The sequence below is a fragment of the Bos mutus genome, chromosome X (genome assembly GCF_027580195.1).
Source record: "Bos mutus isolate GX-2022 chromosome X, NWIPB_WYAK_1.1, whole genome shotgun sequence".
Taxonomy (NCBI): domain Eukaryota; kingdom Metazoa; phylum Chordata; class Mammalia; order Artiodactyla; family Bovidae; genus Bos; species Bos mutus.
The window spans coordinates 128,088,407-128,100,682 of NC_091646.1; positions in this window are offsets into that span (position 1 = coordinate 128,088,407).

Consider the following 12,276-nt stretch of genomic DNA (forward strand, 5'->3'; position numbering starts at 1 on the left):
GGTTTAGTGTGTTAAGAAGTTAGTCAGAATGTTTTACAGAAGGAATGGGCTCTGTTGATTAGTCTGAGAAGTTTATTAACTCGGGGTCATCTTAGAGAACTTTTACTGTGATAACAGAGCTAATAATTTCTGATTTGGGTGTTTTTATTGCTTGTACTTCCTCTAAATTAGGAATCCTGGAAGAGAGCAGAGGATTCTGTAGATAAGACATCTCCACTTTTTTTTTTTTAAATTTGATCCTGGGCAGTTTTAGTTTAATGCATAATAATTTGTTTATAAGTGTGAATTGCAGAATGAGAGATGCCCATTTTGTTCTGTTGTCACATGTCTGGTTTTACTCCAAAATTTTCTGGTCAAGTTTCCCAGGCAGCAAGTTTCACAAATGTTGGGCAAACATAATTTGACATTATAGGATAAAATTCATGTTTCTATCCATCTGTTCAGTGAAAGAAAAGAGAGGGGGAAAAATATCACTCTGGAGAGAATTTGGAGTAAGATATTTCCAGGAACGTCAGGCAGGCAAATGGCCCATGTTTATAACTTCTACATCTTGTGTAGGATCGCTTATAAAATGGAAACACAGACCAACAGTCACAGGTCCTTGTTCCAGGAGATGAGAGCGTTTTCTCTGATGCTCTTCTCTTTAGGCTTGTCGCTTGGGTTACGTGGAATACAAATTTGCTGAGCTGGACCCAAGCCAGGTGTGAGAGACGAAAGGGCATGGTGTGTCTTGATACATCTTCTCCTGCATCAAGAGCCTATCCACCTGTTAGTTAAATGAAAAACCTGTGTCATTATCAGATGATGAATCAGATACAGATGACCCCAAGGACCTACAGTAATCTTCCTTTTCCTTGAGTTTCTCAGGGATAATAGATACGTCATAACTCCAAGTCCTGATGACAGTTATTAGTGTAGAAATGAGCTGATCCTGGCATTAAAAAACGTAGCTCATGATTTGTGCCATGATCAAGGTCAGTGCTAATAAATATAAAACTTGAATTTGCTTTTCTTAGCCTACGAGAAGAGATCAAGGATGATAGGATCATTGATGATAAGATCAATGATGATTTATTCTTTCCTTCTTCCCTCCCTCCTTTCTTTTTATCTATCCATCTATCTATCTGTTCATCCTGTCTCTTACTGTTTTAAGTAGATTAGTAGTATTTAATTGTATAAACTGTATTATCATTTGTTTAGCCAGACCTATTGATGATGCGAAGTGCTGACTTATTGGGAAGACCCTGATGCTGGGAAAGATTGAAGGCAGGAGGAGAAGGGGGCAGCTGAGCAGGAAATGGTTGGATGGCATCACTGACTCGATGGACATGAGTTTGAGCAACTCCAGGAGAAAGTGAAGGACAGGGAAGCCTAGTGTGCTGCAGTCTCTGGTGTCGCAGAGTCGGACACGACTTAGTGACCGAACAACGAGAAATTGGTGAATATTTAGAATGTTTCTGAACTTTGTGTTTTCTGTTTAATCAAAACCGTGATGAGGATGTTTGCACATCTGTTTGAACCTTTGTCTATCTACCTCCCTAGGATGGATTTGTTGCATAGCTGGGCATGCACACTTGACATTGTTGATACTGTTGACTGAAAAAAAATATGTGCCACCTAAAAGATGACACTTGTTTTATTTGGTGGGAACTTTTTAGGACTTCAAGCCTGGGAGGCAGCATCTCAAGTCACCCTGAGAGAACTGCTCCAAGGAAGCAAAGGAGGAGCTGGATTATATAGAAGTTTTGCAACAAAGGGCAGAACCAGATACCCCAAGGTAAGGAATTTTGCTCTTTTCTGAGTATGAGAAGATTCAAAAATCTGGGCTCACTGAAATCATTCCTTTGATATGCACTTCAGCTATTATGACTGAGTCCTAGCTCACTCAGCTCTCTGCATGACGGGGCAGTGAATCAGAAACGAAGTGTTGAGGCAAGGAATAGAACTTTATTCAGGGAGCCAGCAAATTGAGAAGATTGCAGACTAATGTCTCAAAATAACCATCTTCCTGGGGTCTGGATACCAGATTCTTTTATAGGACAGAGGAAACGAAAAGGCCATCAGTCTTGCAAATATCTCCTAGAATGGCCAGCCTCAGGCAGGAGGAGGTGGGTTAATTTCTTCCTTCATCTAGCCATCCACAGGAAGACAGGGTCCTGAACAAAAGTACTCTAGCTTAACAGTCAGGCAGAGGGGCAGGATTCTCCGAGGCTGGTTGTAATGTATGATTATAATAACAAAAGCAAAAAAAAAAAAAAGTCACAGAAATAGTTCCAGCTTGGAGTCAGAATTGACTTTTCCCTGCAACCTGACGTGGGGCCAATATCCTGGTTTCCACTTTCTGAGCTTCCTCCGAGTTTTCACTTCCCGAGTTCTCCTTCGGCGCACCAGCTCACCATCTTTGGTGGCTGCAATTGCTGGTGACGTGACAAACTTTGTTTACTGATACGGGAGGAAAGGTTGACATTGCCTCAGGCAGTAAAGAATCCGCCTGCAATGCAGGAGACCCAGGTTTGATTCCCTGGAGGAAGGCATGGCAACCCACTCCACTATTCTTGTCTGGAGCATTCCATGGACAGAGGTGCCTGGTGGGCTACAGTCCGTGGGGTTGCCAAGAGTCAGACACTTTTTCATTCCATTTCTCAATACATATTTCCAACCATTCTAATATGCACCTATCGATACTATGTACTGATAGTAGGTAGTATCTTTTTTTTTTTCATCATTGTCAGTCTAGTTGTGGAAACAAGCATGTTTTGATCCAGATTCACAAGGAAATGTTTAAAATTCAACTCTTTCCTTGTAAGAAAACATTTGAAAGACTTGTTTTCTTTGCCATAAATGAACTTTTTTCTCTCCCATAGTATTACAATGATTCCTAGTGAGCCTGTGGTTTGTCTTCATCTTCCCGAAACTAAGATTTTATTTGAAAAGAAATGGTTCATAACCAGGGAAAAGAAAGAATTTCCAGGACTGTACATCTATGTATTTATCTGGAATCTGTGACGGTCTGTGCGCAGGTTGGAACAGAATTTCCAGACATGAGGCAGAATGAGAGGAGAGTAAAATTTATTAACGTGGGATATGTTGTTAGAACAGGAGGCTGGCTCATGGGGGAGCCGACCCCTTTCATGGGCTAGTAGCCAATTTTTATAGCCTCAAGACAGAAATTTCGTACTGGAAGGATGGGTGGCATTAGGTGATTGGTTAGGATGCTGTACGGTGGGTAATGGGGTGGGTATTTTACCTAATATGGGGTCAGGAAACAGGTTGATTTAGATCTGGAGGCTCATGGCAACTGTTGCTATGGGGCTTGGTCATTTCCCAAGATTTTTGGTCCTGTGACTCTGGTGCAGAGCTCCACAGAAGCTTTCAGCTCTGAGCCTAGGAAACTGAACAAATGTTTTCCAAATTTATTATTTAGTTTATTTATTTTGGGCTGTGCTGGGTCTTCTTTGCTGCATGGGCTTCTCGTTGCTCTGGATTCTCTTGTTGCGGAGCAGGGCTCTAGGGCGTCTGGGCTCAGAATTTGCAGCTCATGGGCTCTGGAGCACAGACTTGGTTGTGATGACACATGGGCTTAGTTGCCTACATCTTCCTAAATCAGGGATTGAACCTGTGTCTCCTGCACTGGCAAGCGGATTCTTTACCCCTGAGACACCAGGGAAGTCCCAGAATTTTTACCGTAGCTCAGAAGTGGAGACTTTTGTGTTGAACGTTCTCTACTGAGCTCCTTATTATTATGGAAATATTTAAAAATTCAGGTGACTTAAACATTTATAATTTTCTTAACAAGAGACCATTTCATCTATTTTAATCGTTAATTTTCATGTACTCTGTGTACGAGAAAAGAAAAAAGGTAGTTAAATCACTCTTTGAAAGATTATAAATTATTAGTAAGAAGAAATTAAGAGCTCTAGAAAGCAAAGTGGAATTCACAGATGTTTAAAATTTGAAACATAATGTGAGAAAGGAAGTGTTTTCAAGGCAGTAGGGTGAGAAACAGCGTTTTACCTGGGACTTGTGTAGAAGTCTGTTAGCATAGTGTGGTCAACGTGTATTTAAATAATATTTTGTTTTCATACAATGCTGATGAGTTTGTTAGGAAGGTTGAGTCTGAATGACAGTTTGTGAATTTTCTCAGGGGAGTTTGCAGGGGTCATACAAACACAAAGCAAGGTAATTTCTGGGGAACTGTGGCAGAACTGCTGTGTGGACACAGAGTATTGAGGAACAGTTGTGCCTGAAGGGGACTATCCCAGGGCAGCCTGAGTCCTTGGAGGTGATCATGAAGGGATTGAGGGTCTTCTTGAAGGCCAGACCCTGCAACTGGGGACTGGACAGACAGGACCGGACAGAATCTCTAAAGGTTTGAGGCCAGATAGAGTTTGAAGCCCTTAGGGGCTTCCCTGGTGGCTCAGAGGGTAACGTATCTGCCTGCAGTGCAGGAGACCCAGGTTCGAGCCATGGGTCAGGAAGATCCCCTGGAGAAGGGCATGGCAACCCACTCCAGTATTCTTGGCTGGAGAATCCCATGGTCTGAGGAGCCTGGCGGGCTACACTCCATGGGGTCTCAAAAGAATCAGACATGACTAAGTGACCAACACTTTCACTTTCAGAGAACCCATAAGGGATGCAGTTAACAGGATGGGAACTCCAGGTGGGGTGGAACAGACATATAGTTACTCAGCTTCACTCTGTGGTTGCTCAGTAGAGATGCTGGTTGCGTGTTAACAGACCCTCCGCATTTCAAGAAAGGATTCCTGGGTAACGATGATGTCATGACCCCCAACCACTTGTTCCAGTAACGATCGTCTAAGACCATTGCCTTCTTTTGACTGTTAATCTTTCTGTATGCATTTCTGGACCACACACCAGCATCAACGTCCTCGGGAAGTATCCTCACAGTCAGACCTTGCTGACTGTCTATCCAGAGTACCCTAGGTCTTTTTTTTTTTTAAAACAATATTTGTTTATTTACTTGGCTGTGCTTTGTCTTAATTGCAAGTCTGTGGGATCTGAGTTCCCTGACCAGGAATCTAACCTGGGCCCCCTCCCCTGCATTGGGAGTGCAGAGTCTTAGCCACTGGACTACCGGGGAAGTCCCTGCCTGACGTCTTTGAACAAAAACGATTTTGGAAAAGGAAGGGCAGACAAAGGGTTAGAGTCACATCAGCAAACTTTAATGGTGTTTTTTCTTTCTTTTTTTTTCTTCTGATAATTTGAATGTTATCAAAGGCACGTTTGTTTTGCAAACAATAGAAATCCTGTTACATATGCTTGACAAAATGAACAGAATGTATTACAAGGATGCCACAGCCTTCTTCGGAGAACAGGAAGCAGGGTCGCAGAGCAGGGTCTCTTGAGGAATGAGACGAGTTTGGGCAAAGATATCAAAAAACAGGCATGGGCCCGTCCTCCCGCTTCCCACCTGATCTTGAGAGGAAATAAAAAAAATGCACTTCTATGAAAAAGTATGCATCAGCTCTCCTGCCCACCTCCATGCCCCACCTCTGACATTAAAGACTGCTGGCTCTTAGCCTATTTATTTATCTTTGAGCTGTTTTGTATCTCTTTGTAACTTGCAGGTAACTGATAGATCTCTCAACTATCCTGCTCAGTATATTTTTTTTGCTTTCCATTAAATAATTCTTTATTTTTATCATTTATTTATTCTTGGCTGTGCTGGGTCTTTGTTGCAGTATGGACTTTTCTCTAGTTGTGGCGAGCAGGGGTTTCTCTCTAGTGGGTGGGTCTCGGGCTCTTTACTGCAGTGCTTTCTCTTGTCCAGCTTCCAATGCAAGGGGTGCCAGTTCAATCCCTGGTTGGGGAGGAAAGATCCCACATGCCTCTTAGCAAAAAAAAAAAAAAAGCTTCCCAGGTGGCACTAGTGGTAAAGAATTTGCCTGTCAATGCAGGAGATGCAAGAGATGCAGGTTGGATCTCTGGATCCCCTGGAGAAGGAGATGGCAACCCACTCCAATATTCTTGCCTGGAGAATCCCATGGACAGAGAAGCCTGGTAGGCTACAGTCCACGGGGTCGCAAAGAGTTGGACACGACAGCAATGGAGCACACAAAACATAAAACAGAATAAGTATTGCAATCAATGCAATAAAGAGTTTATAAAGAAAAGGCTGAAAAACTGGCTTAAAACTCAACATTCAGAAAATGAACATCATGGCATCCGGTCCCATCACTTCATGGCAAATAGATGGGGGAACAGTGGAAACACTGGCAGACTTTATTTTGGGTGGGGCTCCAAAATCACTGCAGATGGTGATTGCAGCCATGAAATTAAAAGACGCTTGCTTCTTGAAAGAAAAGCTATGATCAGCCTAGACAGCATATTAAAAAGCGGAGACATCACTTTGCCGACAAAGGTCCATCTAGTCAAAGCTATGGTTTTTCCATTAGTAATGTATGGATGTGAGAGTTGAACTACAAAGAAACCTCAGTGCTGAAGAAATTGATGGTTTTGAACTGTGGTGTTGGAGAATACTCTTGAGAGTCCCTTGGACTGCAAGGAGATCCAACCAGTCCATCCTAAAGGAGATCAGTCCTGTGTGTTCATTGGAAGGACTGATGTTGAAGCTGAAACTCCAATACTTTGGCCAGCTGATGCAAAGAGCTGACTCATTTGAAAAGACCCTGATGTTGGGAAAGATTGAAGGCAGGAGGAGAAGGGGATGACAGAGGATGAGATGGTTGGATGGCATCACCGACTTGATGGACATGAGTTTGAGCAAGCTCTGGGAGTTGGTGATGGACAGGGAGGCCTGGTGTGCTGCAGTCCATGGGGTTGCAAAGAGTTGGACACGACTGAGTGACTGGACTGAACTAAGCTTATAAATGGTCTGCATCAAAAACAAAAATCTTAAAAAAGAAAAGGAATGCCCAGTGAGTGAAACCTTCCAGTGCCAGCATGTTTAACGGACCCATCTTAATATGCTGGGATATGAAGGGAGAACGTCTCAAGACAGTGTGTTTGCTATGTGTGTTGTGTGTTCACATACGAGTGCTCTTGGTGGCTGGGAATAGGTCTTGGCCACAAGAGGGAAGATCCCCTGGAGTAAGAAATGGCAACCAACTCCAACATTCTTGCCTGTGAAATCCCAGAGAGGAGCTTGGTGGGCTACAGTCCATGGGGTTGCAAAGAGTCAGACACGACTGAGGGACTGAACGACAAAAAACAACAGAGCAGATATGCCAACAGGCGTTGATGTAACAACTGTAAAAATATGTCCCAGAGCTCCAGTACCCCTGGGAGAGCCAGAGGACTTCAATCAGGCATGAGCAGCGTCCATTCATTCATCACACAGAGCTTCATTAAATTCTGTCTATGCAAACCCATTGCTAGAGACTCTGGTGTAGACCAAGGGAAGGCAAATACAGACACATAAGACCCCATAATTCAAATTAGATTGTGACAAATACTACAGAAAATGGTGGATGTCTGTCTGTGGGAGTGTGCAGGAAGTCAAAATGATGACCTCCTAGCTGAGGGAATGAAATCAGGCTTTATGGTATAAATAGCATATGGTATATAAATTCAGTGTAGACCCTGAATAAGCGATCAGATTAAAACATGTAGCATTAGGGGTGTCGGGGAGGAAGGCAGTTGCGTCTGCTCTTCTGGGTTCTTCTGGCTGGTTCAGTTCAGTTCAGTTCACTTGCTCAGTTGTGTCCGATTCATTGCAACCCCCATGGACGGCAGCATGCCAGGCCTCCCTGTCCATCATCAACTCTAGGAGTTTACTCAAACTCATGTCCATCAAGCCGGTGTTGCCATCCAACCATCTCATCCTCTATCGTCCCCTTCTCCTCCTGCCTTCAATCTTTCTCAGCATCAGGGTGTTTTCCAGTGAGTCGGCTCTTTGCATCAGGTGGCCAAAGGAGTGGAGTTTCGCTTCTGCATCAGCCCTTCCAATGAATATTCAGGACTGATTTCCTTTAGGATGGACTGCTTGGATCTTCTTGTGGTCCAAGGGACTCTCAAGAGTCTTCTCCAAGACCACAGTTCAAAAGCATCAATTCTTTGGCGCTCAGCTTTCTTTACAGTCCAACTCTCACATCCACACATGACTACTGCAAAAACCATAGCCTTGACTAGACGGACCTTTGTTGGCAAAGTCATATCTCTGCTTTTTAATATGCTGTCTAAGTTGGTGTAAGAATTCAATTGACTGAAGACAGATGAACAGAAAGAAAAGCACATAAAATTTTAATCCCATGTATACCTGGGGGAGACCTGGGAAAACTGAGTTGGTTTCCAAAGTAACTGAAGCCTTCTCCTTGAATACCATCTTCAGCTAAAGACGAAAGAGGATGCTAGGGGGAGTGGGCTGGCAGTTCAAAAAGGAGGAAAGCAGTTGACATGGAGATGGAGAAGCAGATGGATTGTAAATGAGTGTGTGCTGGGCCAGCGGAGACTGTGGGCCCCACGGTGGACTCTGGTCTTTACATCGTGCTGAGTTCCCTGCACCATGGCTGGTCCAGAGCAGGAACATCTCTGGTGATGCTGTGTGTTCCAGGAAGAAGCCCTATGTGTAAATTCTTTAGGCAGCCAAGAGGAGGTGAAAAGAAAAACTTCCCAAGTCTTCTCTTTCTTGAAATTACTAAGCATTAATTAATTGTCTGACTCTATACAACCCCATGGACTGTAGCCCGCCAGGCTCCTCTGTCCATGGGATTCTCCAGGCAAGAATACTGGAGTGGGTCACCATTTCCTCCTCCAGGGGATCTTCCCAACCCAGGGATCGAACTCGTGTCTCCTGTGTCCTGCATTGCAGGCAGACTCCTTACCCGCTGAGTCATCTGGTTAAAATATGTTGAAATAGTAAGTCATGTCTGACTCTTGCGACCCCATTAATTAATTGTCTGACTTTATAAACCCCATGGACTGTAGCCCGCCAGGCTCCTGTGTCCATGGGATTCTCCAGGCAAGAATACTGGAGTGGGTTGCCATGCCCTTCTCCAGGGGATCTTCTGGACCCAGGGATTGAACCCGGGTCTCCTGTATTTGCAGGCAGATTCTTTACCACCTGAGCTACCAGGAAAGCCCTACAATTAATCCTCATTTCCAAAGAGACACATTTTTTGAAGAGGGAGGACTTTGCACCCTACAGAGATAGGGGAGTTGCGTGTTGAAGGCAGGAGAATACCAGATGTACTTCCATAAAAATCTCTGCATTTCCTCTAACACACCCTGGAGGCTGTCTCATTTCTAGCACCGCTGATTGTCTCGTAGATATTTTGTATCTCTTTTTGAATTGTGGCTAGCTGACTGTAGTTAGACAGTTTCCTTCTTCCAGTGGGGTGAGCGGGGGAGGCTCTGCTTCATTTGCAATGCTGTCCCTGCACTCCACGCCCATTGTTGATGTTTTTCCTTTCCACAGATGGTCACATCTGCCTGCTTCTCTCCTATGGTAGGAGTAAAAGGAAGTCTTTAATACATATTCATTTTGTATCTGTATGAGAGTCACGGTTTTGTCTTTTCCTGAAAGCCTTATCTTTTAACAAATGGCCATTTGTCCCATTCTTTTTTTGTGTGGTGGTTTGTCTCTTTCCACGTAGCTGCCGGGTACCTGTCTCCTGTTTCCAGAAACTGTTTCACATTTGTTGCGATCCTTTTAGGGTCCGAACTCCTGCCGCAAGAAGGTGAATTCTAATTGGTCCCATTTTGGTCCAAATGTTCACCCCCGAAGAGCCCACTTTGTTGTGTGAGGGAGGAAGTTGTAAGACATAGGTGATCATCTCTCTTCTTTGCTGTCAGAGCTGGGAGTTGTGGTCTAAGACTGGAGTCACTTCAGCCTCGGAAGTTCTGAATTAATCACTGTGCTGCTGAAAAGTCTGATTTTCAGTGCTACAATTTATTGCTCTGCTGTAGAAGTGACGGCACCCTACATAACACAAGCAGAAGATAAAAGCAAGATAAGACTCAATTTACAAAAATCTAAGAATTGTAATTTACGACATCATATTTTCACCCCCCAAGGACACTTCCAACCTGTGAATCTGCTGTCTTAAGATATTACAAAGTAGCCCGAGATAAATTTTAGGAGGAACGTATTTGGAACTTGCTATGTCTCCAGAGCCACATACTTTGCACTGCAGGAGTTCTTTTGCTTCAAGTTCTGTGTGATAAGAATTATTTCCAAAAAAAAAAAAAAAAAAGAATTATTTCCCGTGTCTGCTGGCTGTGGGTCCTCTTGGCACTACAAAACCATTTATTGTTTATTTATTCTTTTGCAATTCTTGAACCGAGGTAGCAGTGTAAGAACCTTTTCTATTCCAACCTGGGAGACAGTTTGATTGCCCTGTTCCTACAGAAGCATCTTCACATTAAATCTGGATCCTGAGAGCATGGCAGATTGAAACGCACCCTGTCAGAAGAAAATCTTCTAGCCGCATTTCAGTTATTTATTGGGAAGTCGGGACAAAGCAAATGTAACACTCAGCTCATTGCAGCCTCATAACTAAATGTCCACAAGCTAAACTAGCAAAGCAAAAAAAAAAAAAGCAGTGGATTTGAATTTAAATAATTCTCTAATCTACAGTGTAAGGATAAGGGGTGAATAAGATGTCTTTGTTGTCATTCAGTCACTAAGTAACCTCCGACTCTTTGTAGCCCCATGGACTGCAGCACGCAAGGCTTCCCTGTCCATCACCATCTCCCAGAGTTAGCCCAAGTTCACGTCCATTGAGTTGGTGATGCCATCCAACCATCTCATCCTCTGTTGTCCCCTTCTCCTCCTGTCTTCAATCTTTCCCAGCATCAGGGTCTTTTCCAGTGAGTCAGCTCTTCGCATCAGGTGGCCAAAGGACTGGAGTTTCAGCTTCAGCCTCAGTCCTTCCAGTGAATATTCAGGACTCCTTTAGGATGGACTGGTTGGATCTCCTTGCAGTCCAAGGGACTCTCAAGAGTCTTCTCCAACACCACAGTTCAGAAGTGTGGCTAAGGAGGAAGAAAGAGAAAAGACAGGGGTCAAAGATAACCTCCAAAACATTTATGACTGCTGAATCACTGGGCAGAGAGTTGAAAGAAAAATTTTGACAGCATCAGTTCTGACTTCAGAATGTTTTTATTTCAAGTGGGTATCAGTAAGTGACCGACTGACTGAGCACACATATGTATGTATATATTCCTATTATATATATGATACAAAGCATGCTAAGTCCCTCAGTCATGTCTGAGTCTTTGCAACCTCATGGACCATAGCCCACCAGGCTCCTCTGTCCATGGGATTCTCCAGGCAAGAATACTGGAGTGGGTTGCCATGCCCTTCTCCAGGGAATCTTCTGATGCAAGAATTGAACTGACGTCCTCTGCAGCTCCCACACTGCAGGCAGCTTCTTTACCTCTGAGCCACCAGGGAAGCCCCATATAGTGATGAATATATATATTATTTTTCATATTGTTTTTCTTTATGGTTTATTACATTAGATTGAATATAGTCTCCTTTGCTATACAGTGGGGCTTTCCTGGTAGCTCAGCTGGTAAAGAATCTGCCTGCAATGTGGGAGACCTGGGTTCAATCCCTGGGTCGGGAAGATCCCCTGGAAAAAGGAAAGACCACCACTCCAGTATCCTGGCCTGGAGAATCCCATGGGGCCTCAAAACGTCAGACACGACTGGGTGACTTTCACTTTCTATAGCGTAGGACCTTGTTGCTTATCTGTTTTATGTATCGTAGCATGTAAGTAGTGTATATCTGTAAGATTCTGTAAGTAAACTGACATAACCCAATAAATAGCCTTTAGTAAAACTCTCCTGGTACCCAAGTATGCTCTGCTGGGTGGCAAGGGCTTCTAGAATTGGTGGCACGTAGAGTGTCCATTTCTTCTTTGACCAAGTTATGATAGGAGAAGAATCTCTTAAGAGCAGTTCCTGGGAGCAGTGAGAATTTCCAGTGTATCCCCTAGTAGGTAAGCAGACCAGTTCGACAGACATTTATTGGTGCTGCTGGAGTTGTTTGCTTTGCTGGAAGGGCAGTCCTCTCTCTAGGATGCAATGGCTGAAGGGAAGATGGCCAGGATGATCACGTGGGTTATCCCCAGTGATGGAGTGGGTACCACTTTATGAGGGTCCGTGGGCGTCTTGGTAAGGAGCTTGAATTATATTCTAAGTCAGGGGACAGGTCTGCTGTGGAAATGAGACGAATGCCTTTATCCATAGCCCCGTTGATCCTGTAGATTTATCTCAGATATCTCTGCTGTGTTCACAAACGTTGTGGAGAAAGCAGAATCAATAAAGAACAGAAGGAATAAAGAGAGA